The sequence below is a fragment of the Phaenicophaeus curvirostris genome, chromosome 31, assembly GCF_032191515.1.
Source record: "Phaenicophaeus curvirostris isolate KB17595 chromosome 31, BPBGC_Pcur_1.0, whole genome shotgun sequence".
In the NCBI taxonomy this organism is placed as follows: domain Eukaryota; kingdom Metazoa; phylum Chordata; class Aves; order Cuculiformes; family Cuculidae; genus Phaenicophaeus; species Phaenicophaeus curvirostris.
Genome location: NC_091422.1, coordinates 81,592 through 106,616, shown reverse-complemented (window position 1 = coordinate 106,616; position 25,025 = coordinate 81,592). Strand labels below are relative to the sequence as shown.

General features: G+C 37.0%; 1 pseudogene; it reads right to left on the bottom strand.

Annotated features, from left to right (window-relative positions):
- Positions 1-1,994: 1,994 nt before the first annotated feature.
- LOC138732419 (zinc finger protein 654-like) lies at positions 1,995-23,792 on the bottom strand (annotated as a pseudogene).
- Between the last annotated feature and the right edge of the window lie 1,233 nt (positions 23,793-25,025).

The following is a 25,025-nucleotide window of genomic DNA, read 5'->3' as shown; positions in this document are numbered from 1 at the left end:
AAAATCAGTACTTATTGTTACCACCCACTTGCTACTTTAAGTCAATTTAGCATTATTTCTGATAGGTGTTAGGTGATTCTAATGTTCACCTACACAAGAATTCAGTTTTACAGTTGTCCAAAGTATAGATACTGAACACATGGTATAAACAAATGGTGGTGTCCAAGAAAAGCATATTTAAACAAAAATTAGTTTAATGCAGGTACAAAAAATTATGGTCACAGTTTATGCATGTACATAGATGCATTTATCTACACACTTTAAACCAAAGAAAATACAACTCTCAATCATGGTTTTAAAGCATCTTCAAACACACAGAGCTCCAGGAAAAGGCAAAAAAGCACCAAAGATTAAAGGTACATTTAAAAGACTTCACACAAACATTTTTGTTATCCAAGTTTTCAGATTTTAAAAACTGTAATATTTTAAAATTAACCTTTTTTTCCAAATATATTTAAGCAAATTTAACGAGATTAACAATGTAAGCAGAGAAAGGGGAGCCTGGGAACATTCAAGATCATAAGAGAGTCCTTAAAAATTAGTTGGTAACTTGAAAGCAAAAAAAAAAAATGTGAAAGTGCATTTGGTTGATAAGGTCCCCACTAATTTTACGTTTAAAACCTTTTTAACGTATTTATATATGTGTAAATAGATAGTGTGTGTATATATATATGTATATATAATGAACGATGCATTTAAATCAGTTTTTTGCTACTGCAAAAAAAATTCTTTGGTGCCTCTAGTGTCGTACAAATCTCTAAAAGTGGGCCAGTCATCATTATTAATGTAATGCACACATACCTGTGATCATAATTTTATAACCTTTTAAGTTAATCTAACTCAAAGTTAAGGCATAAATTTTCTAGAATTCAAAAAGAGTAGGATTTTGAATTTGAGTTCTTTTTACCTCCAGGAAGAGAAAAGGAAGCAAAACTAATGCAAATATCTGTTTAATTTCACAGAGGATTATTAGCAGAGGCATTACTGAATAATTAAGTTGAGGTTCCAGAACTACTCAACAGCCTACTTCACAATAAAATCCTTAGTATTGCAAGTGTGAGCCGTTGCTACAATAAACAGATCTTTTATGCACCTCTTGATATTTTACTCCTTAGTTTTTACGTACCCTTTGATTTAAGCAAGATGGTCATCTTATTATGCCACACACACATTGTGATGAAATATTCAGTAAGCAAACTAGCTAGGCAGGAATAGTTGGTCTTTGCTGTCCAACAGTTCTGTGATGACTCCATCTATACAGATCAGTTTTCATTACTGTATCTCGTGTGCCTACAATAACATTAAAATTTTCAGCTACTCGCACAGAACTGGATCCCAAATAAAGCATTTTTTGGTGGCAAGGCAGTATAAGGTGAATTAGAGGATAAGTTAGCAGAGTAATTAGACAATGTGCAGATCTACCACACCTCTGGTTGGGGTGAGAAGACTGAAAACTACAACAGCATCTTTTTGGTTTCTAAATGTCCAGTATTTCAAAGTTGCATACAGAATCATAGAATGCTTTGGGTTGGAAGGGACCTTTATCAGTCATCTAGTCCACCCACCTAGCAGGAGCTGAATGACTCAAATTTCCTGTTTCCACATTCTAATTGTTTCTATGAACAGTGAATTTTGGATAAAGTGCTTAACATTTAAGTCTAACTCCTTCACTAACTTCTGGGAAAGGCTAGCTTTTCAAGAGATACTACTAGATAAGGTTGTAATGTGTCTTAAGGTCAAGCCAATACGCGTTTTCTCCCTTCCTCTAGACAGCAAATAAGTAGTTACAGTACTGAGTTGTGACCTACCACCATTAAGCAATATCACATCTGTGAAACATGCTCTTCCTGATCTTTTTTTTTTTCAACTTGACATGTGCTCCGCTTTTGTCTGCCTTTTCTAAACTATTTTTTTTAAAACGGGAAGCTATCTGAAGTTCTTCTCAGTCATGCCAACAGCTGAAGGACCTCTACTTGCATGAAATCAGTTAATGCAAGCTTAACCCCCTTCACATTCTGTATTTGCTTCAGTCTGCTTCTGCTAACAGCCACACAATTATGCATGTATTTCTTGTGTTAGTCTTCCTGCACCTACAACGATGTTTTACAGGACACTTAACACGCACATTTACTATAGCCTTGAACAGGGCTTCATGTGCATGCATTTGATTTCCATTGCATGTAACTTTCACACTTCATATTGCATCAACTCACTTTTCCTTGCATGCCCCATACTTCAAGTTTTGGCTATTTGAGCATTCCATCCATCTTAAGATTTCTTTCTACACTCCTCTTTTTGGATTCTAAGTTTATTAAATGAGCTCTATGTTTTTTTCAGCAGATAATGGAATCACGTACTAAAACTCTGAAAGAAGAATGCATGGTTCCACTACACATTTTTTTATCCACATTATAATAACACCTTCTTGAATGATTCCTTCCCAGCTGTGTAGATAGCTATACTTTAACCCCACATTTTCCATCTAAACTAGGTTTCAGAATTGGGTGGTTTAATTTCCATAAGGCAATTAACACCTTTGCCTTCTCTGCTTGCTCAACCGTCTGCCTTATTTTCTTCAAGCCTTCATGCTAGAAAGACTGTGCCGCTAAGCTTCTATCACATGTTTGGAATGAACGTGGCTTTTAGGATAACTGGTACTTTGGGGATTTTGTAGCAACCTTTCTGGACTCAAGACCTGCAGAGCTCCTATTTATTCCTCTGTGAGTTTTGTCTAGAAAATGTGCTTTGTCTTTATCAAGGTCATGGTTTTCTTTAGTAATTTGAGACTGCTTTATGATTAAGGCCAACTGGGAAACGAACTGATGCTTCTTCTTGTAGTGTTTTCTTACACCACTCCTCATTCAATACATTTTCCCCACAACATTGAATCAGGCACCTGTAAAAGAGAATGCATTGGGATCAAAATGAAGACCAATCAATGAAAATCACTATTTAATCTAGAACACCACTTATGTTTTTCAACACATTCAGTTTTAAAGGAAAGATTAAGTTTCCCTCTTCTGATCCATAAGAAGCCTTTTCCATTAGAGCTGCCTACCAATTGTCCCCATCTCTTTCTTATTCTAGACAGTACATCCACTTTGAACTTCCAATTTAGTACTGTACTGTAATTATCTAAATTCTGGCACATGACAGTTGCTTAGAAGTAGTGTCTGTCTTATCTATTCCATTAGGTGGCCCGTTTTCACAAATCATTTTCTAGTTGGTGTTCACCTCCAAACAAATCAACTCAAAAGGATTGTAAAACTTACTTTCATCATCTGAATCGAATCCAAAGAGCGTCTGACACTTCTTTTGTGCAAGGTGAGCCTCAAGTGCTTCTGAATTACAGTAGATGGTCAAGCAGTTGCCACATCTAAGTCTTTCTGTTGATTTGCTACAAAGTTTATCTTGTTCAGAATCAGCATTTACTTAATCAGTCAAAATTTTTCTACGTTTTGGCATGCTAATGTATCGTTCATCAAGATAGCTTGGAGGCAATGGTCTAACATACGGTTTTGTTAAGCTGACACCATATGAAGTAGTCTCTGTTGTCTGATTTGGTTTAGAAGGTAAATGTGAGGCAGCAGTATTATTTTGTGGTACGTCATGGCAGTTCTGTAAAGCCGGTAACACTGACCCATTTTCTGTCCTTGTTTCATCTGCCACTCTGTCCAAAGGTATTTCTGATGACTTTGATGACGTCTTATCTAGGTCACTGTGCCCATTGACCAGTTGGTCACTAACAACATTAGAGTTTTCAGAATTTGGCTGTAACACAGGTGTCTTTTGGTCTATCAAACTTAAAACTGTAGCACTACCCTCAGATGAACTTTCATTTCCATTGTGAATTCCATTATTTGGTTTCTTCTCACCAGTTTGAATATATGTCTTTGGTTCTGTAGAATCCTTTCTTGATTTCCATGTTGGAACTGGTAAATCTACAGTTTCTTTTTCATTAATAGATTCATCATCTTGGTAACTACAGAGTTCTGAAGGATCATCTGAAGAATCTTTTTCACTCGCACCTTCTGAACATTCTGATGTTTTATTTAAATAATGCTGAGCCTCATGTTCATACAGCAAAGGGAGCTCCTCAAATAGCTCACAGCACTCTGCAAAATTGCACTGAGCCTTAAAAACACTATGACTTTTTGTATGTTCTGCAAGCTCAGTTGACAGCTTAAATCTCTGATTACAATTAAAGTGTAAACAAAAGTAAACATTTGGATACACATGTCTCTTCAGGTGGTCTATAAAGTGTTGGGAATCAGCAAATTTTCTCTGGCAGAACCGACATTTTCCTTTATTCCATTTCATTATATGCTGCTGCACCTTCAAGTCAGTCGGATGAGCTTTTCTTGCATGTTTATTGAGAAATCTTATCTTTTTAAACACTCTAGCACAACCGCTAGCAGGGCACTTAAAGCTTCCTTCTTCATCCGTAGCGTCAATGTCTTTTTGAGGACAAAAAGATCCATTCACTTTGTGCAGAATAGGCGATTCTTTACTAGAGCTCTCATCATCTTCGGGCAAACTTCCTGTACTTAGAGTATCAGGAACATTATTAAAACAGCTGTCACTACTATTCTCAGTAGCATCATCATCCTGGTCACTTAGACGGTTTTCCACCACATCAAATACCTGTTCTACATTCTCCTCCTCCACCTGGACCACAAGGTCAGCACTTGGAGCTATTGCAGTCTCTGGTTCATTATCTTTGGAACCATCAGAATTCCCATTTTCAAGAGACAGAGAAATATCAGAACACTCTAGTTCATTAGGAGCTGGAGCCTGCTGACTAGACTCAAGAACTGCAGCAAGATGTTGCCTTTCTATCTTCCTGACATGATTCCTTAAGTGCTTCAGCATAAGTCCTTTTTGCCTGAACTTTCTGGTGCACAGTACACAGGAAAAACTGCCCTTTTTTTGGTGAGCTTGTGCATGTTTCACAATGTGACCACCAAGAAATTCTTTGTTGCATATTACACAGCGGTGTATTGGTTCAGTTTGATCTAACATTTTAGATGCCTCAAGAGCTTCATGGTTCTTTTTGGCATTACCTTTGGACTGGGCTTCAGAGTGATCTTCAGGGTCAAGCTCCCCATTGCTTACATCTGTTAAGCAGACACGTTCCTCACTGAGAGTCCTATACTCTGTTATCTTCTCTGTATTTGCAGCAGAGTTTTCCGGTGCACTTTCACTTAAGCCAGTGAAGGCTTTATCGCCCAATAATGCTAAACAATTCTGCTTGATCATCAAGAAATTCCAAAACTCAGGATCAAAAGACAAACCTTTTTTCAAAATTGGAAGCAATTCAAAACGTACACGGTTTTGAACAGAACTAGTGCATTCATTGTATTCTTCATCAGCACATTTATATAAATATTCAACAGTGTAGTAAGATTCCAAGGGGCGCTCAAGAAAAAAGATTGAAAGAGCACAAATTCTGAGGATCTCCAAGTCATTTGGCAGAAAATGTGCAATTGCTTTATAAATAAGACTTTTCATGTTGGGATCTTCACGGAGATCCAACTGTAGGGCACATCCACATATCTCAACACATATCTGAAGACCATCTTCACCAACCTACAGAAAGGAAATTACAATATACATAAGTACAAATAACGCATAATGGTATTTTCCTTATGGGCTCACAGAATTCTAGAGCCTGGAAGTAATTATTTTATTTTTTTTATATCAGACCTACAAGGAAAAGAATATAAACAATGCACAAACATCAACATCCCATTTATATTCAGCTACTTAAACAGTTATGAGTTCAGAAAGCATCCTGTTAGTTAACTTCACTTAAAGGTATGTACATTGTAAAACAATGTTCAAACAAAACTAAAATACAGATATGCTCAAAAATAACATCTGGTTTGCACCATAAGCCATACAGCTACCATCAACAAAGCTTCAGATATTTTTGCCACGTGCAGTTCTATAGTTAAAGGTAATGATTTGGGCATATAAAACAAGACTGCTGCAAATCATACCTGACCTAGCAGTATCTTCCATCTGCACCTTCATTACCTAGGCTGTTTTGCATTATAATTGGACAGTTACTCTATATTTTGTCCTCATCCCAATTAATTTTATTTGCATTGCATTAAAATACGTGCTATAAAATACTGCCTTCCATTTTAAACAATGGCCACTAGTGAAACAACAACTCATGGCGATGCTTTCTTAACGACTTGACTTTTCAGAATTGACAAACTATCCTTCCAATAAGAATTCCTGCCCTGCCCTGAATATGTAGTTTGGAGGGATATCAGAAACATGCTGATGTAGTGAGAAGAGTTTCAGGGAGTTTAGAAATCAGTAATGCCTATCTATATTTAAATGGATATTAAAAGTTACATACTAAGCTCCATAAGTAGTGGGTTAATAAAAAAAATACGATCATTCAGATGCAAATACAAGTTATTCACATCACCACAAGTACTTAAGAATACATACTGAGATAAAAATCTTGAACAGCAGCACATCATTGCATTTAGAACTGTACAGCAGCACCAGTAATTTATAATTAATTTAGGGCATAGAATATGAAGGAGCTCTGGTCAGCCAGGTTAATGATAAAACCCACCATTTCTTTGGAAACAACTTGCACTCCTGTGTGAAGCATTGCACATCAACTCTTTTGCAGATGTTTGTAGAGAATGGTGTAAGACTAACATCTGAAGCACAAAACAGCGCACTTTTCTGAAGCAAAATTATATCTTCTCTTATCTTAGTCTAGCTTTTACTTTACATTACACTAAGCACTTCAGATTTGCTTAGAACCAGTGAAAGAATTCAGAAATTAACAAGGGTTAGCCAGGCTAAAACAAAAGTAAATTATGCTCTTTTCACATTTACTCCACGTATTTATAATAATTTCCCCATTTATTTATAGAGGATGGCATTGCTCAAACCTGCTGCAGACAAACAAAAACTGATAATTCAGTTAACTAATTAAAAAAAAAACTTGAACATTGAAGCACATTCCGGAACTTGACAAAACCTTTAAGTTCATATGGTGTCTTTGCCTATCCCCTCTTCACTTCTTGCCGAAAGTGTCCATTACACAATAAAAACATCACTTCTCTAACTGTTTATAAAAATAATGGTGGGGTGGGGTAAAACAAACAAAACTTACTTCATCCTTAATGACTTTCATGAATGGGAAAATTACTCTGATATTTGTAGCAATTCTTAAAAGTTGGTAGCATTGGTCAACAAATACTTGCTTTGATGGGTTAGATTTAAGCTGCAGTTTACTCCAAATGAAGATCAGCTCCCTATAAGTACAGAACAAAATATTTTGATTAGACTGAGTTTTAGAACTCTATCACTAAGCATGATGCATTACTAAGAACATTGTACATTCTGCAACTAAAATAACATTTGAAGGCATAATACCAATATATGTAACACCACAATAGTACCCAATGTGCATAACAGAAAATGCAACTCAATTACTTCATTAAAGCATTCAGAGTATCTCCTATCACTGAGCCAATTAAATAGTCGATATTAATGTATTCAGCTTAGTATAGAAAACTGCATAATAAAATCTGATGCTACAGCACCTACCCAGGCAATAAATGTTACACTGAACGGAAAGCTCTGTGTGCTCTTGAGATTAAATTACTTCTAGTGCAAGGATGAGGAATTCCTCAGGAAAGTGCCTGGAATATGGAAAATGGGAGCGTTGTAGAAAGCTAGCTTCTTATATGATCGATTGATAGGAAATATTGATGTTCTCCAGTTCTGTGTGTAATAGAATTTCCTTTTTTTACTGCTGTCATCACTGGTCTTTCTAGCCAATAGAGGTTACATTAAAGCATCAGGCTTTAAAGCTATTCAGATATCTCTAGGATCTTCAGTCAAATAACATTTCTGACTGATACCAGGTAACAGAAAAACAGACTGCTAACAGAACTCCTACACAGGTATTGACGAGTTTAGTCTACAAAATATAGCTAATTGAAGTTAACCTATAAGTTCTATGCAATTCAACTCAGAGACTTGGAAAAGCAAGTTTTCGTTTTAAGATTTGCCAGCATGAAGATTTTACAGAGAAGTACATATAGCTAGGACTAGGTAGAATTCCTACCATAACACTATAATGAAAACAGGGGACCAATCGGCTTCCATTTTCAGAAGGAAGGCACCTTTTTATTCCACTAGCCTCCTCCCTCAGAAAGCACAAACTCAGTTACTAACATAACATTTGGCTGATCTTCCAGAGTCCCTAGTATGTGCCAGGTACATATCAGACAAAATTAAGCTTGTCTAGTGAGGTCAGTGCCTGCATGAAGGGAAGTGACAGAACTATCTATAACAAAACATCAACTTCACTTCTAAATTTAGGACAACTCTACAATTCTGCTTGACATGTTAAGAGCTAGACAAGCGAGCTTGACTTTTTCTTTCGTTAAGAGCCCAAGAAAACTGAAGTTGAAACATCCAGCTTACATAGAGGAAAGCGTGAAAAAGGAGTTCTACAAGCAGCTCTGCCCACAAAAAAATTAGTTTGACATGTTTTCTAAAGATACAAACTGTTCACCTCTGCCTTCACCAGGCTAGAAATCTGCATACTTGAAAGTCTTTGCAAACTTCATGCACATGCCTGATGCTAACTAGTGTCTTTGCACACCAAACCATTCATAACAGTTCAGTAAAAGTCTCAATCTGAAGTACAGAAGAAGGAACATTTTTGCTGTTAAATATTAAGCAGTTAAAAAAACCAACTTATTTTCTACTTCATCTCACATTACTTCAGAGCAAGCCATTTCAATAGTAATCACATTGAATTTGAGAAAACTCATATTATTATGAGAGATTAGAGGTTGAAGTGGCTTGCCATGTGTTCAAACAAGTGTGACAGCTGGCACAAGAAAAGAGCCAAAAAAGTAATGGAGAAAACTAAAAGCAGAAGCAGCTCCGTTGGTAAAAAACAAGCTACTAAATCAGTTTAACTACCATTTGACTAGATTCTGATGTGAAATATTTTAGTCTTACACCTCCATGTAGATGAAGGCTTCTCAAGCTCATTTCCGATTTTGATAATCATTAGGGATTAAAGCATTCTTGAAGAGCTGATTGACTCCATTTCAGCCACTTAAATGCTCTGGATACCAACTGAAATCAGCAGCACTTAAGATTCTGTGTCACTGACCCCAACACAGATGATAAACTTGAGATAATGTAGGCAGGAGGAGTTTCTATTTGCTCTGTTATTATGGCATACTAGTATAGCACTTAAATGACATTTACTTCTTGGCTAGTAGAACTTAGTCCAGACTGAGGTCTGTGTTTATTGTGGACACAAGTTGGGGAAATTTAAATTGTTACTGTGGGATCACAGAACTCCGTACCTCTTTATCAGAGGCAACCAGGTATTCCAGCGTGTCAACCCCCCACAAAAAACCACACCACTGAGTGCCTCCATCAGCAACGTAAGAGAATGGTTAAGCGTGTCCTACCTTAGCTAGGTCTAAACCCTTTGCTACTATTGACAAGTAGAAAGGCTATCTTTCCTGGGGTACAGAGAGTACGCTTCACCAAACATTTACTAAATGGCCAAAGGCTGACTGAACATACAGGAAAAAAATCCCTGACTTACTGAATTTACTGCACAGGAACCATTTGAAAACAGCCAAAACAGCATTTAGAAATTTCCTGGCAGAGAAAGCAAGCCATTCTACTATACTTGTTCCATCAAAATTTGCCTGTCTTCCTAAAGAGACATCTCTTTTTTGATATTAGAAAGTCATTAATCACATCATCAGGGACTGATCCCTTACCAGTATCTTGTACACAAAAATTTCTAGTAAGACCACACACAGCTTGCTCTGTGCTTAATAACTGGGCTTTCACTTAAGAAAAATAATGCAGATCATCTAAATCTAGAATTCCTTCTTACTGGCAATGAGAACAGCAAGAGCTTTGTGACAGAGCTGCCTGAAGTCCATCTTCCTCAGACTTAATAGGAGAGCTAACGGTTTCAGTGTGAAGATTTCATATAGGCTGCTTCACATTAAGCAATAGCAACTACTTGCTATTTACACCTTTCTAATCTATTCTGATCTTATCTTTGCTAGTCGTGTTGGATGGTAGATCTTTGCAGGATCTGCAAGGTCCTCAATTCTGGACAAGGCAAGATGATTTAAGCTGTGCTGAAGTCACTAAAATCTTCCCTAGGTAAGAAAACACAATGTGGGCTCCTACTTCAAAAATCTGAATGACAGTATAGTCATGCCCTCACAAGCTTTGTTCCAGTTTACATTATCTATTAAGCATTATACAGATTTCTCTTGCTGGTTACACAATTGTTAAGGCTCAGACTCTGTAAAAAACCAAAATAGCTATTCTAGCTGCACAGACATAACTGCTCTAAATCCTTTCAAAGATCCACAAGTTTTATATTCTGAACATAAGATTAAAATACTAAGATGTCAAACCGGTTTCTTTATTAAACAGATATGAAACATTAGTCTCTTTTGGAATTTCATGTTTGACATCCAGTTTGCCAGAATATAAGGATAGGCATCTTGTTTTGAACAGCAATGTTCAAAATGGAAGATGCAAGATTTGATGATCAGTTGGGTAAGAGCAAGGTTAATATGTTAATACAGCAAAAGGTATAAAAATTAAATTTAATTTAATATTTTTAAAAAGACTGAAGCCCCAAACCAGAAAGCACTAGCAATGTAACTGATACGCATAAGTCAGGAAATGTAGCATTTGGAATCAAAGCTAGATTCCGTTCCAAAGTTGGTCACTGGGCTCACACAAACTATGTACCTTTTTTGGTTAAACTTCTTAATCTGCCCTATGGGGACAGTCATGCCCATCTTCTTCTAAACAGACTGAAAAATGCCACTAGGTATTGCCAATATGTTGTACCATAAATGTATGTCAGTCATAATTCAACAGGTTTTTATTCAACATAATAATTTACTTATCCAATCATTAAGGAAAAATGTTATTAATAAACCAAGTATTTTCATGTCTGACCTTCACTACTTCCTCAAGAAAAAAGAAAGGAGACATTTTTCAATTCTCTGAAACGTGGGAACAAGCAAATCCTATATAGATTCTAAATTCAATTAAAATTAGTTATGCAGATTAGCAATGTAATCTATATTGACACGAAAAAAAAATCAAATCTTTAACCCTTTTTCCTTCAACTTCATAATCAAACAAATTAAGCATACTTTATCAAGGAATGCAGATGTTACTTTAGGTACAAAACTTATACAGGCTAAATAAAAGCATTATCTTGCCTAGTCATCTTTCACTCCTCAGAATAATGGAATTTGTTTCTATAGGTCTTTAGAAACGCTTCTTAGCCATAAAAGTGTCCAACTATCAAGCCAATTCAGCGTGCATGTAACATTCTCTCTCAAATGTTTTCTAGAGGACCATCATTTATGTTACGGCTCTGTTTATGAAGTAGAAGTTTGCATAATTCATAGCACATTTTCAGAACCACATTCTCTTTTAAGACACATGGGTGACATTCTACAGTTCTGTTATTAAAAGCAGTGTCATTTAATGAGCATAACAGCAAAATATCTGCATTGCCAGAGAGTCAGACTGTATATTGTTACACATTGCTAATAATAAATGTCATATTTTTAGGTATTTAGAGCCTCAACTACGAAGGCTCACCTTTCTGATACTTTGAAACAGTTAATAAGTGTTATGTACTATATAGCCTACCACTGAACATGATGGTGTGTAAAAAGGCAACAGGCGGAACAGATATAACTAGGAATGTTTACAGATCATGTTAGACTGGTATTTTAAACTCCAGCTGTATCTCAAAGTTATGCGTGTTTCATTTTGGCAATAAGCATTTATTATCTGCTAAGCTGCTTCACCAAAAATAAAGTATTTACCATATACAATACATGTCCCCATTTTGAAGCTGTGGGACTAGGAACGATTCACATAGCTGTAAGGCTAAGGTAGTCTTCCCTTCTTTTTCAGTGTTGCAGATGATCTCAATTCCACTCTTGCAATCAGTCCTCAACAAGTGCTATACAATTAAAATAAAATCAATTTAGATAAATTTGCTAGCATGAAATAAAAAACCTATCAGACCTTGCTATATTAAAGAAGCTACTGAAAATTTCAGGGATTGCTATTAACATAGGACAACTATGGAACACTTTTTGTGTACGTCTGTGAATAGAATTTTTTGAGATATTTAGAGCTCTTCCATATTTCTGAGTAATGACAATCAATAATTGTCTGGAAATTAAGATTACACAAAACCACTTTTTTGCACAATGGCAGCTTGTTCTTAAAACAAGGTTAAGAAAACAATTGTTACCTAATAAGTGCTATCAGTGGTAAAAGTAAGGCCACATACAGCTAGTGTCATTTTACACACTGAGGCATCATTAAAAAACAACCTTCAACACTAACAAAACCATATAACATACAAAACACTGGACTGACATCAATTAGGCTCAAGTGCTTTTGCTAAAATAATGAATACTAAAATAGCCAACATACTGAAATTACAAAATATTAATTTCTCAAGTTATTTGGGGAATATATCTACAAGTAAACTTGACCAAAAAATTCCATTTAGGTCAACAAGATTTGTAGGTGCTTAACATTTAACCTTTCAAAATGCAAGCCAGCACTAAGTTAAACACTGGTGCAGTCATCTGATTTTATGACATTTGGTTCTACAAAACCAGAGTTCCATATGTTCCTCTTGACAACTTGTACACAGTAAGTATAATGTACCACTTCATTAAAAAAAATGTATACTGACAAACAATACCTCCTGGAATAGCTGATCTTCTAATGGTGACATATAAAGACAGGTGAAAAGAGCTTGATGGAAATACAGATCTTTACTGATATCTGGATGATTTATGCAAGATTTGATAAGAGCCATTGCCTCAGGGATGCGTTCACAGGCAATAAGGTATCTGGCACGTAGTTCAAAGAACAGTGGATTTTCAGAGCTTAAATATTTATTAACTGTACAGAAAAGAAAGATTTAAAGGCAATTAGAATATGAAGTCCAAACAACAAATATATTTAAATGTAATGTTGTTTTTAATAGTGCAACGTCAACAAATGCTATAAAAAAGGGTCTGCTAAAGAAGCTATCATATTAAATTAAATACCATCAAGAACCTGTCTTTCTACTTGGAAACAAATTGTTACTTTACAGTAATCTAATTCAGCAGTTTGTTTCTAATCAACACAAGGTGTTGCAAAGGATTAGTAAAATACACACTATACAAAAGCAGATATGAGCATTTTCAAGAAAGAAAGCTCCCTCCTTTCTTAGAACTTGGAATCCAGGTGATTGTCGGACATATAGAGTCGACATCACTTCCAACGCTATAATTATAAATATTTAAACAACTGGGATACTCATCACCCATTAAAATGAAAGAGGTCAGAGTGGTGAAAAAGTTTAATGCAATTCACATACTGTTCCTTTAAGTAGCTTTGAACACCTTAACTTAGCTTGGAGAAATGGAAAATACACTTCATCTAAAAGTGCTACTATGCACCATTCTAAATCCTGAAATACCTTTAAAATCTAGGCCCCGACTTCTGGAAATTTTCAGACCTAAAGGCTAAGATTAAAAAACTCCAGGCCTGTCAGTCTGACCTCAGTGCCAGGGAAAGTCATGGAACAGGTGATCTTGAGTGCTATCATGAAGCACATGCAAGAGAACCGGGTGATCAGGCCCAGTCAACATGGGTTCACAAAAGGCAGGTCTTGCCAGACTAACCTGATCGCCTTCTATGACAAAGTGACCCGGCTACTGGATGAGGGAAAGGCTGTGGATGTGGTCTTCCTGGACTTCAGCAAAGCCTTTGACACAGTTTCTCACAGGATTCTGCTTGAGAAACTGTCACCTCTGGCCTGGACAGGCGCACACTCTGCTGGGTGGAAAACTGGTTGGATGGCCGGGCCCAGAGAGTGGTGGGAAATGGTGTGAAATCCAGCTGGAGGCCAGCGACAAGTGGGGTTCCCCAGGGCTCAGTGCTGGGTCCAGCCCTGTTCAATGTCTTCATCAATGACCTGGATGAAGGCATCGAGTGCACCCTTAGCAAGTTTGCGGACGACACTAAGCTGGGTGGAAGTGTTGATCTGCTGGAGGGTCGGGAGGCTCTGCAAAGGGATCTGAACAGGCTGGACCGCTGGGCTGAGTCCAACGGCATGAGGTTTAACAAGGCCAAATGCCGGGTCCTGCACTTGGGGCACAACAACCCTATGCAGTGCTACAGACTGGGAGAAGTCTGTCTAGAAAGCTGCCTGGAGGAGAGGGACCTGGGGGTGTTGGTTGACAGCCGACTGAATATGAGCCAGCAGTGTGCCCAGGTGGCCAAGAAGGCCAATGGCATCTTGGCTTGTATCAGAAACGGCGTGACCAGCAGGTCCAGGGAGGTTATCCTCCCTCTGGACTCGGCACTGGTGAGACCGCTCCTCGAATACTGTGTTCAGTTCTGGGCCCCTCACCACAAGAAGGATGTTGAGGCTCTGGAGAGAGTACAGAGAAGAGCAACGAGGCTGGTGAAAGGGCTGGAGAACAGGCCTTATGAGGAGCGGCTGAGAGAGCTGGGGTTGTTTAGCCTGGAGAAGAGGAGGCTGAGGGGTGACCTCATTGCTCTCTACAACTACCTGAAAGGACGTTGTAGAGAGGAGGGTGCTGGCCTCTTCTCCCAAGTGACAGGGGACAGGACAAGAGGGAATGGCCTCAAGCTCCGCCAGGGGAGGTTTAGGCTGGACGTTAGGAAAAAATTCTTTACAGAAAGGGTCATTGGGCACTGGAACAGGCTGCCCAGGGAGGTGGTTGAGTCACCTTCCCTGGAGGTGTTTAAGGCACGGGTGGACGAGGTGCTGAGGGATATGGTTTAGTGTTTGGTAGGAACGGTTGGACTCGGTGATCCGGTGGGTCTCTTCCAACCTGGTTATTCTGTGATTCTGTGATTAAAACTAACATTTGAACAGAATGGTTTCAAGTGAGATACTCAAAATACTTAACATTTAAGTAATTAGGAAATTACAAAAAAGGTAATGTCTCTGTTATGAAAGACAGTAGGTCTCTTATGAAAGATCAGAGATCCTAGCTTCTCTTAAAAGTTAACATATCACACAAGGATGCAAAATGCAGTATTGCTGCTTTTATTTTGAGAATTGTTTGCATCTTGTTAAGTAAATGCACACTGTGAGGTGCTAATGGTGTGCCAATGTTTATGTAATGCATTGGACAATATGGCCTGATTGTCCTCTTACATATTTCCTCTTCCACAACACAGGTTAACTTATTATACCATTCCCACTTTCTGTGTAGTGAACTCTTAGGTCAGTATGCCCCTCTGCTCCATAAATAAGAATCCCACTTCTGACAGTACAAGTTCCCAGGGAAGAGGGTCTCCTACACCCTTGAACATTGACAGCACAAGTGCCCAGGGACAGAGGTTTCCTAGACCCTCCAAGACTTTTTTAAATAGACTGCGAGTTCCAACTACACCACTGGCAGGATTGTGCTCCCTCCCTGTAGCAGAATGCTTCAAGACAACTAACTACAGAAGCATTTAGCCAAGTCTGGAATACATTAAAAATGGCTTGGAGAACACAACATCTGTTCTTGTCCAGGCAGCATGCGCACTGCTTTGTTTTAGTGACAGATGCCAACCATCAGCTTAGACACCAATTAACTGCTTACATCTCAGTGTACCTCTGTCTACAATATTGTTGTAGATGTTCACAGTATGCTGTCTTATTCTTTCTAACTACTAAAAGTTTATTGCTTCTATATTTCAATACTACTATTTTTCTTTAAATCCAAAGATTGCTTTCCTTTCCAGCCCTCTCAAAACAGACTGCAACATCTTGGAGCACACTAAACTCACGTAAAGACAGACCCAGCTTGGTTTGTCTTGGCCTAAGCTCCTCCAAGTAATTAATGAATCCAAGACAGGATTATGTAGTTCACACAGAGCATATTTATCAAACTGACTTTTGCAAGTAATGGTTGGTGACTCAGCAAAAATTGGCAGTTTTCCTCATTTATGATCCCTGAGGAACTATATGGCTAAATTTCAAGATACACACCAAACACTGCCAGCCTATAAAGCAGCACATAAAGTTTGCTTTGTGTAAGACTTCACAAGCATCAGATTTTAGAGGAAGTGAGGCAAGAAAGAAAAAGCTCCAGAAGATATTATCTAAAATAAAATATTGGTCACCACAAATGAGATGCATCAAGGGTATGTGCGTGCAGGACACGGAAAGATAAAAGGAGGAAGAATACCTCAGTAGAGGGGAAGGAGAAGTGGCCTGCAACAAAAGGAAGCAAAATGATCACGTAGTGACAACAGGCAGACTCATTTCTACTCTGCCAGGTTAAAACTAAGTAAAAATCCTCAAATTGTTACCTGTCATTTAGAGACTTTATGATGTTCAAGGGAATAACTAAGGGAAAGGACTAAACTAATTCTTTGAGAGAGATCAAGACTGAAGCCTAACTTCAGATCATAACCACCAAAACTTCTCAAGTTCGTCACAAGATACAGAACAACAGGATTATTTCTTCTCATTTTGTTTCTGTAGGTCTTTGTCTAGAAGTTTATCAGATATTGAATAAAAGTCATGGGTAAACCATGTTGCTTGAGTGCCTGCTTTCCAAGAGAAAAAACAACAAAGACTACCTAATCAATTGTGTTACTATTCTATCAAATACTGTCCCTGGCAACGGGGGCAGCTCTCTGAGCTGTTCAAACTTTATAGTCCTCTACCTCTCGCTAAAGAACCAACACATTATCATAAACACAGTAATGAATTTGAATTGTGCATTACACCATAGTAACTGGAGAAATACTAGTATTTTCGACCACTATCAAATAGAAAGACTTTTAAGAGATACCAGCAAATATATCGCCTAAGCTGTTAGTAAAGATTTTACTGTAGACTGGATACGAACTTCCATTAACATTCTGGTAATGTTTGTTTCTACTTGCCATCAAAATTGCAGGTTTACTTTGCACCTGAACAGAAATCTTTTTCCTACTCCCAGCTCTAGGAATTACATACACATAAACAGAAAGCATCTATCAGGTGTAGTCACAGCCCTCGTTCTAAACAGAACCAAGAAAAGTCACAAGCATGAGTATTTACAATTTGAAATGAAAATCAAACAAGTCAGAGCACCATGAGACAAAAATGCAGATCAGGTCCTCCCTAATCATGTTACTTCAGTAGCTTAAGTGAAGTCAAGTCACTCTCCATGCTCTTTCAGGAGTTGAACACCTGAGTTCAGTAAATTCATTTTATAAGTAAACCGCTTAGTAGTCTCTTATCTGAATAATCTCATCTCTACACTACAAAAGCAGACTTAAACCACTAGCAAGAAAAAATTAGTTTTATTAAAGAAGAGCATCAGCACATTTTACTACAGAAAAACAGTTAAATTGTGTGCAACACTTGCTGTCAACACCTGACCCTAATATTAAAAAAAGCATTACTTAACACATTTTTCAGTACTCTAAAAAATTAACGTGGTACATGATATACCTAATTCCTGTGATACGGGTTTTGCTTTAAGAATTGCTTGTAATACTGGATCCTCCCATGGTCCACCATCTCTGATGATACGGGTTACTAGTTCCAGGTTCATATTTCTGTATTTACTTAGAAGGTTCTGACATTCCTACATGTAAAAAGAAAAACTATTAGAAAAAGAAAAAAATCATCTAAAGTTAGACAATTCAAAAGTTAAGAGACAGGAAAAAACTATGCATATTTAAATATTTCCTCAGTCAACAATTCAAACTACAAAGTCATTTATTGTTTGAGCCTACACAAAGCCCTAAAGCAACAATTTATGTTCTCTGAAAACAATAATACAGAACTATGGAAGACAGAATGCTCATGTTTTCTACAGGCATGCAGCAAGAGCTTGTCATTTGCATAACAATGTACAGATTTAGACACGCTGATGCTGGATTTGTGATCCAGTGACAGTGTCCAGATTCTACAAGGGAAAAAACAAATTAAGCCATGTGAGTCACCAGCCCTCAAGCAATAATTTTTCTCCAAATCTCTACATAACAAATTCTGCTTGCCTAAAATAATCCAGAATGTTTTAGCCATCCATGATTTTCACATATGCCAAGTTCAACACTCTCCCTTGTTACTTGCTGGTAAAAGTGTCAACATTAATCAACATTTGAATTTTCATCACAAGAAAAGGGTATCTAATTTTGAAACAAAAAGTTGTAGCTGAAGAATGGCTTCTATGCACATACAATTAACTTCTTCACTTATGCTTCTTTACTGTGAATTCGTTTAGTTTCAACTAAATATTTTTATTTTATATTCAGATAAATGTGTGATGGTAAAAAATCATTAAGTAACCATCACAATGGTTTTCACGACCATTTTGAATACACAACTGATTCAGAAATTATTTCTCTAGAAAATGATGTAGAGGCATATTCAATGTATTCATTGTTTAAAAGTCATGGCAACTAATAAGACTGTTTTCGAAAAGCACTCATTGCAGGACTGCAAAAAATCTCCAATTACTCTCACGCAAGAGACCCTACCCATTCCTGAGCCACTCCTTGACCCCATTATTCCACCAATTCTAATTAAGCATGTAAGTGCTGCTGGATTTGATGATTAAGGTAAATAGTGCTGACACATTAATTTGTAGCAGCAGTAACAAACAGGTTTCAACATAAAAATAACAGAGACAGCTATTTTTCAAACTACAATTCTGTTCTCAGTATTAACAGAAGAAGCAACCCTGGTTTTCATTCTATGGTGGCACAAGTGGTTGTGTTCCCATGCAGTGAATTCAACTCTGAAATCAGTTCAGATCAAAAAGACCTAACTGGCAAAAATGGTAAGTTTGTTTTTTTTTAATCCAGGATGATTTATCTTATGCAGTTTTATATAGCCAGACAAAACCTTGTCCCAGTCAGGTTATGACTGACTGTGCTCGTGCCTTGTGCTGTGTCATAAGCACACCAGCCTCAAACAATGAGAGTTTATGCAGACTCAAAGAGCTGACTAAAACAGAGCTTCAATTTCAATCTTACTGTTTAAAACCACAGCGGGAACCTTAAGGTTTCATGTCGTGAACTGGTATGCAACACTGGATGACATTAAGTTTTAATTCGTTATAATGAAGCAAAGCTTCCCTCTACTATACAGGCTACATATAAAGTAAGTCTTTAACAATACTGGTATAACAAAGAGGAGCGCATTTTGCTTACTCCAAGTAGATTCAAATAGCAATGCTAACGATAAACATTAGAATAAATGGCTTTTCCTTTAAATATCCATCCCCTTCCCCCCTACACCCTTTGGTTTTAAATGTAAGTAAAGCAACTACCTCCTCTCACTATAATGGCATGTTTTCTCCAGGTTACATATTTACATATCCACAAAACCTGTCTTTACATGTACTAAAATAATACTAAAAGTTTATATAAAGTAGGCAACACTACCTGGATTGAACCTAAAATATCTTTCAAAGGATCTTCATAGAACTCATCCTTTCCAAAGAACAGCAGCAATTCAAAAAAACTCCTAAAAAACAGAAGTGGTGACAAGTCAACCAAACTAAAAACATTCATTCAAAAAATGAAACTACCACAAGTCTTAGTTTTCACAGGACAAAAATTGAAATTAGGACTTTCATAAGTTCTAGACTAGTGCTCATGCCAGAGTCAATCTAAAAAGTTCAGCTAATGCCCACACTCTAAACATAACTCATATTTCAAAACCTTTACATTGGTCTGATGTTTTGTCTTGGATTTCATCAGTTACTTACACACACACTGCAAGCATTTTTCAGAAGGCATCGAGTCCCAAATACAATACAGCTATAGATAAGCTAACGAGATCAAATCAAACAGATTATACTTAAGCACGATTTAAAACTCCTTCTGCTGCACCCTTTTCATAAGTTCAGGACATTTAGATCACAGAACCTGCCTGATCATCTCCCTCAAGAACTCCTATGTCCTCAATACTGTGTCTCCTCATTCACCATTACAGAACTGAACCTTCACCAAAAGCAGAAATGTTGGTCAGTTATACAGCAATTTTCAGGAAGAAAGAGGACAACTGTAAAGTTACTATAGCATGCACAGTGTAGAAGAAGTTACATTCAAGGAATGGAAACTTCATGTCAATGCAGATTCCCAACAATTCATGATTTCACGTATGATAAGCACTTTCTACTTAAAACATTTTGTTCCATTTAGGCCTGCCACACCACAGTACCCCCTGAAGTCTTTATATGAAAACCTAGATTCAAACTGACCTGTGGCCTCCGTGTTTTCCATCATCTTACAATAGCTTTATTTATTTATTTATTTAATTTTAAATACAGTGACTGAGACAAATAATCCCAATAACAGTATAGGAGAGGCTGTTAAAAGGAAGATTTCCAGAGCTCAAGTCAATTTAAGTCTTTGCTTATAGAAGCATACTTCCAGAATAATACTTGGAATACAGGCAATTCATTCAAAAACTAGGCAGTTGGATATCCTGGATCTGCAGGCAACTCCAGTGCCCCCGCTACTGCTCTGCTTTAAGACTGAGAAATTTAATTTCTCTTTGGAAAAGGTAATAAACCAAGTCTTGAACTAATGTAATCTGCAGCTGCTGCTTGAGAAAGTCATGAGCAGCAGGCAATAACTACATGACTCTCAGAGGGAAAGACAGTACTGAAAGATAAACTGCGTATCAAGGGAATTTTAGAAATATGACTGAAGAGGCTTCGGTCTTGTAACAGAAGAAAATAGGAATAATTTTCCTTAAGACTATTCTAGACATTTTCCAAATGAACTGGGCCAATAAGGAGGCAGAGAGGGAGAAGGTGGAAGATAATTCCTGAAAGAGGTTCCAGCACTCTTCCAACCTACAGGTTTTTGAGTGAAGATCTTGCTGACAGCAAATCCTTTGACTACAGCATTTAGTCTTTTGTTGCAACAGCTCTTAAAACAAAAGGCAGATTTTCATGAACAGCTGGACAAGGAACGCCTTGCAGAATAACTCAATTCACTGCAGTCATCCACAAATTTAAATCTAATTACATTTAAATGTATTTGAAGTTAACAGCCAAAGCATTCCTAACAAAAATGTTTATTAAAGTTAATTAAAAGCATAGTAAAACGGGAACTTAAGGCATTTTTTTTCCTCTATATAACATTTTCAGAAATACAGTGCATTAAAAGATCTTAACATTCATGTAAGCAAAATGCAGCTTTGTACAGAAATAACAAAAATAATAAAAAATTAGATTTCCTTCAGATTATGCTGCAGTAATTTTTTTCCTAACCAGCCATAAGCTATGCCAAAAACAGACCTAAAAAATTTAAGATACACATCCATTATGTTCAATGACAAAATTTTTCTCCATGTTAGGTACTTGAATCTCAACTCAAATACGGCATTAAAAAAAACAACCAGTACCCAAGTAAGTACTTTGTTCTGGAAAACATTATTTCATTTCATGTTGATAAACAAAATTTTGGAGCATTCTTGACTCTCAGGAAAGGTCAGACATGAGTCATGTCATGGTCTAAAAGGCAGTCAAGTTGGAACTTATTTAAGGCATCAACTAGTTATAGCAAATGACGCATGCATTGATTTTTATTTGCTTTGACTGTTTTAAAGAAAATAGGATCTTAATTTCCAGATTCTTTTTTTGGTTAACAGTGAACAAGTGTACACTACAGTTTTCTTCCCTATCACCACATCTGCTCCAAGCTTATCAGACTAATATTTATATCTTGATAGATTACTTTATATTTCCTCATCACCAGTCTCCATTCAGTTAAAATTACTATAGTCAATTCCAGCTTGGCCCTGTTATCTTAAACCAATTTGCAGCACTGCACATCCCTATTTAAACCCATCCACTTATAATGATGGTGTTTCTGAATCTATCATATCACTACTTTGATATTACAGACATCAGAAGATTGCCTAACAACACTAGTATGCTGGCAACATTATTAAAATCCTGATATTAATGGTAATACTGGTTCACTTGTGATGAATAGCAAGGCTAATAAGTATAAGAAATGCAACAGTCATTACTGTTAATAGTTTATCGTCTGGTTACTAAGGAAATCTTACTTGAATATGAAAATAGTTAAGCAGATTTTTGCTCTCCAAGAACTGAAGACTTGATATACACCAAATTTTCAAGAGAGACTCATGCAAGGTTTCCCAGGTAACTGTAACTACCAAGTCTCAGGATCACTTTATGGTATCCCATGCAAAACTAGAGCAGACAGGAACTCAGCGACCAATTCTAGATTATCAAGAAGGGACCACCTTACATACAATAAATACCTGCATTTCTACCTTTTCTCCTCCCACGCTTTGACATATACAAGTATACAAACATCATGATTTTCCTAAAAATTAGTGAAAAAACAACCCAGGGTAACCATGGTTTGACGCAATTGCTGGTCATTCTTTGATATCTAAGGATTCCAGTTTTAAAAACCTTGGTCTTATGATTCCACAAGTAGTCCCATGTCACACACACAAGAATAAATCTCTTTGGTGAAGTTTCTCCAACACTTAAAGACAGCCTATATTCTATCAGAGTACAGAATAAAGCCTTGACTCCTATGTAATTAGTACCAACAGCTCAACAATGATGGAAAGGATAAGCAACCCAGTTGTCCTGACCGGGTAAACTAAAAGAGGATGACTAGGAGAGCATTCACTTCTGATGACTACATGAAGCAGGAATAAGACGCTTACACGTAAAATTCTGAACTGAGATACCAAACTGCATTCAAAAGCACTGTTCAACAAGAAAGCCATTTAACCAGCTGGACAAATGAATCCAGTTTACTCAAACCATACTATAAAGCTATCTTTTAGATGTTCATCCCCATAGGCTGAGAGAAAATAAAGTATATTGCATCTCAGCTCAGTATATCTAACTCACTTAAAGACTTTTTTTTTATTCCATTCCACACTAAGGTTTTGAAATGCGAAAAGCAGGTTTTTAGAACATGAAAAAAATTGCTTTTACTTATCTACTGATCATTACCCTGACACTTTCAGTCTTCGTATGGGAAAACCACCAATGCATCAAGAAGCATCAAGATTATAGAAAGATTTATGATGCAACATTCTGTAGTAAAGTTGAATATGACATTTTCTCAGTTAACTGTTTAACAAGTCAGCTTTCTGATGACTCAGACATAAAAATCCATTTTAAAATTGACTAATTTCTTAAACACTACAAGAAATTTATCTTAAATACTTCACTTATTACATCACTAGAGGCAGAACGGTAAAAACTTTAGATATTACAATCATGTACTGTCAAAGATCAGTCTTCAAATACTTCAAAATAAGACTATTCCAAAAAGTCTATATAGTTATCACTTATTTCTTTAGATTATTTATTTTGCAGGAAAACATGTGACAACATTGTAATGCCTGACTTGAAGATTCAGATGACATAAAAAGACTGAATTCTAGGTTTTGTACCCTCAGTTAACAATTCTTGGTTCCATGTATCTACGTCACCTGGTAAAATTACTCTAAAAAGCTCTGAGGATCTCTGAGACCCTATTGCTATTATAAAAGTAACACATTTACACATAAAGTAATAAAATAAATAAGATGTACTTACAAAGCTAGGCTACTCAATACGTATTGTACATGCTCACATTCAGCTGGGAATGATTCACAGGCAGATGTGAAACAACAGAGCGCCGTCTGAAGCACCTGAAGCTGAGGCAGAGGAACTTGCCACCTTCCAGCATAGTCTTCAACAACCTAATGATAAAAACATTTAAATATATATTACAAGGGAAAACATTCTCTTTAGTCAGAAATACTAAGTATTTAGTATTGTACCTGCTTTACCTCCCCTCCTTCTCCCTCAGGTGTAGGGTGTGTAATCGAAAAAACTGACCTACATTATAAATTATAAAGGACCTTAAACTATTCTTTTTCAGAGGCTAAGGCAGGAAATAATTTCTTCTTACACAGAATCACAGTAGATACTACACTCTGCATTAAAACACAGGTTTCCATTTCACAAGAGGATACAAGTTAGAGAGTCTATAACAATACTCAGATATTCCATTCTAAAACTTTCAATGAAGGGATTGAGTAGAGTGCACTATTTCTGCTTTTCTCTGCTGACATAAAGGCACAAATATACCAGTCACCTCTTCTTATCAGAAAGTAAATATAGACTTTTTTATCCATACGATGGAGGTAAGACTAGTTATGCTCTGATTGGAACTGCATTACTATTTATAGGGAAATATGAAGATGAAAAAAGTGTTTTCATGAAGAAAATGGAGATAAATCCTTCCTTGGTCACCTTGTCAATCTTGTTTCTATTAATAAATGCAAACTTCTGGCACTATGCCCACATTGGGAGGCTCAATAACCCAGGACCACCTGGTATTTCTATACAAGTCCCTTGAAAGGCTCCATCCTTGTAGAGCACTCCATGTATAAAACACAGCACTGAGTTCAGCACAAGGCAACGTAACAGAACAGACATCAGTAAAGGCACCCACCAATTCTGTAATAGACCAGTCGTTATGCTACAGTGACCCAGCAAGCAGAAGGCCAAGGGCTTTGGCTTGTCTCTTCTCCTTTAATGAACAGCTAAGATGTGACTCATATACAGTACTCTACGCAGCGACTGAAAACTGTTTCTTCTATGCTCTTGCACGTGGCATCTCACTGCACTACAGTCAGGCTCACTTACTCTTGCTTTATATTTTTTTCATCATAACAGCACAGTTTCAATAATAGCAGGAGTGGATTAGCTGCACTTCAGAGCTTAGGGCACTCTCCTCCAGCTAAGTAAGCCTGAGACCTCCTACATGCTGACAAAATGAGAAGCAGGTTGAGAAACACAATGCCATCAGCCATGTCGTAGAAAGGAAGGTAAAGCACTTGACCATACAGAAGACACAAGTAACTGGCTTCAAGAATGTTAACGAAGTGCCAATCCTAG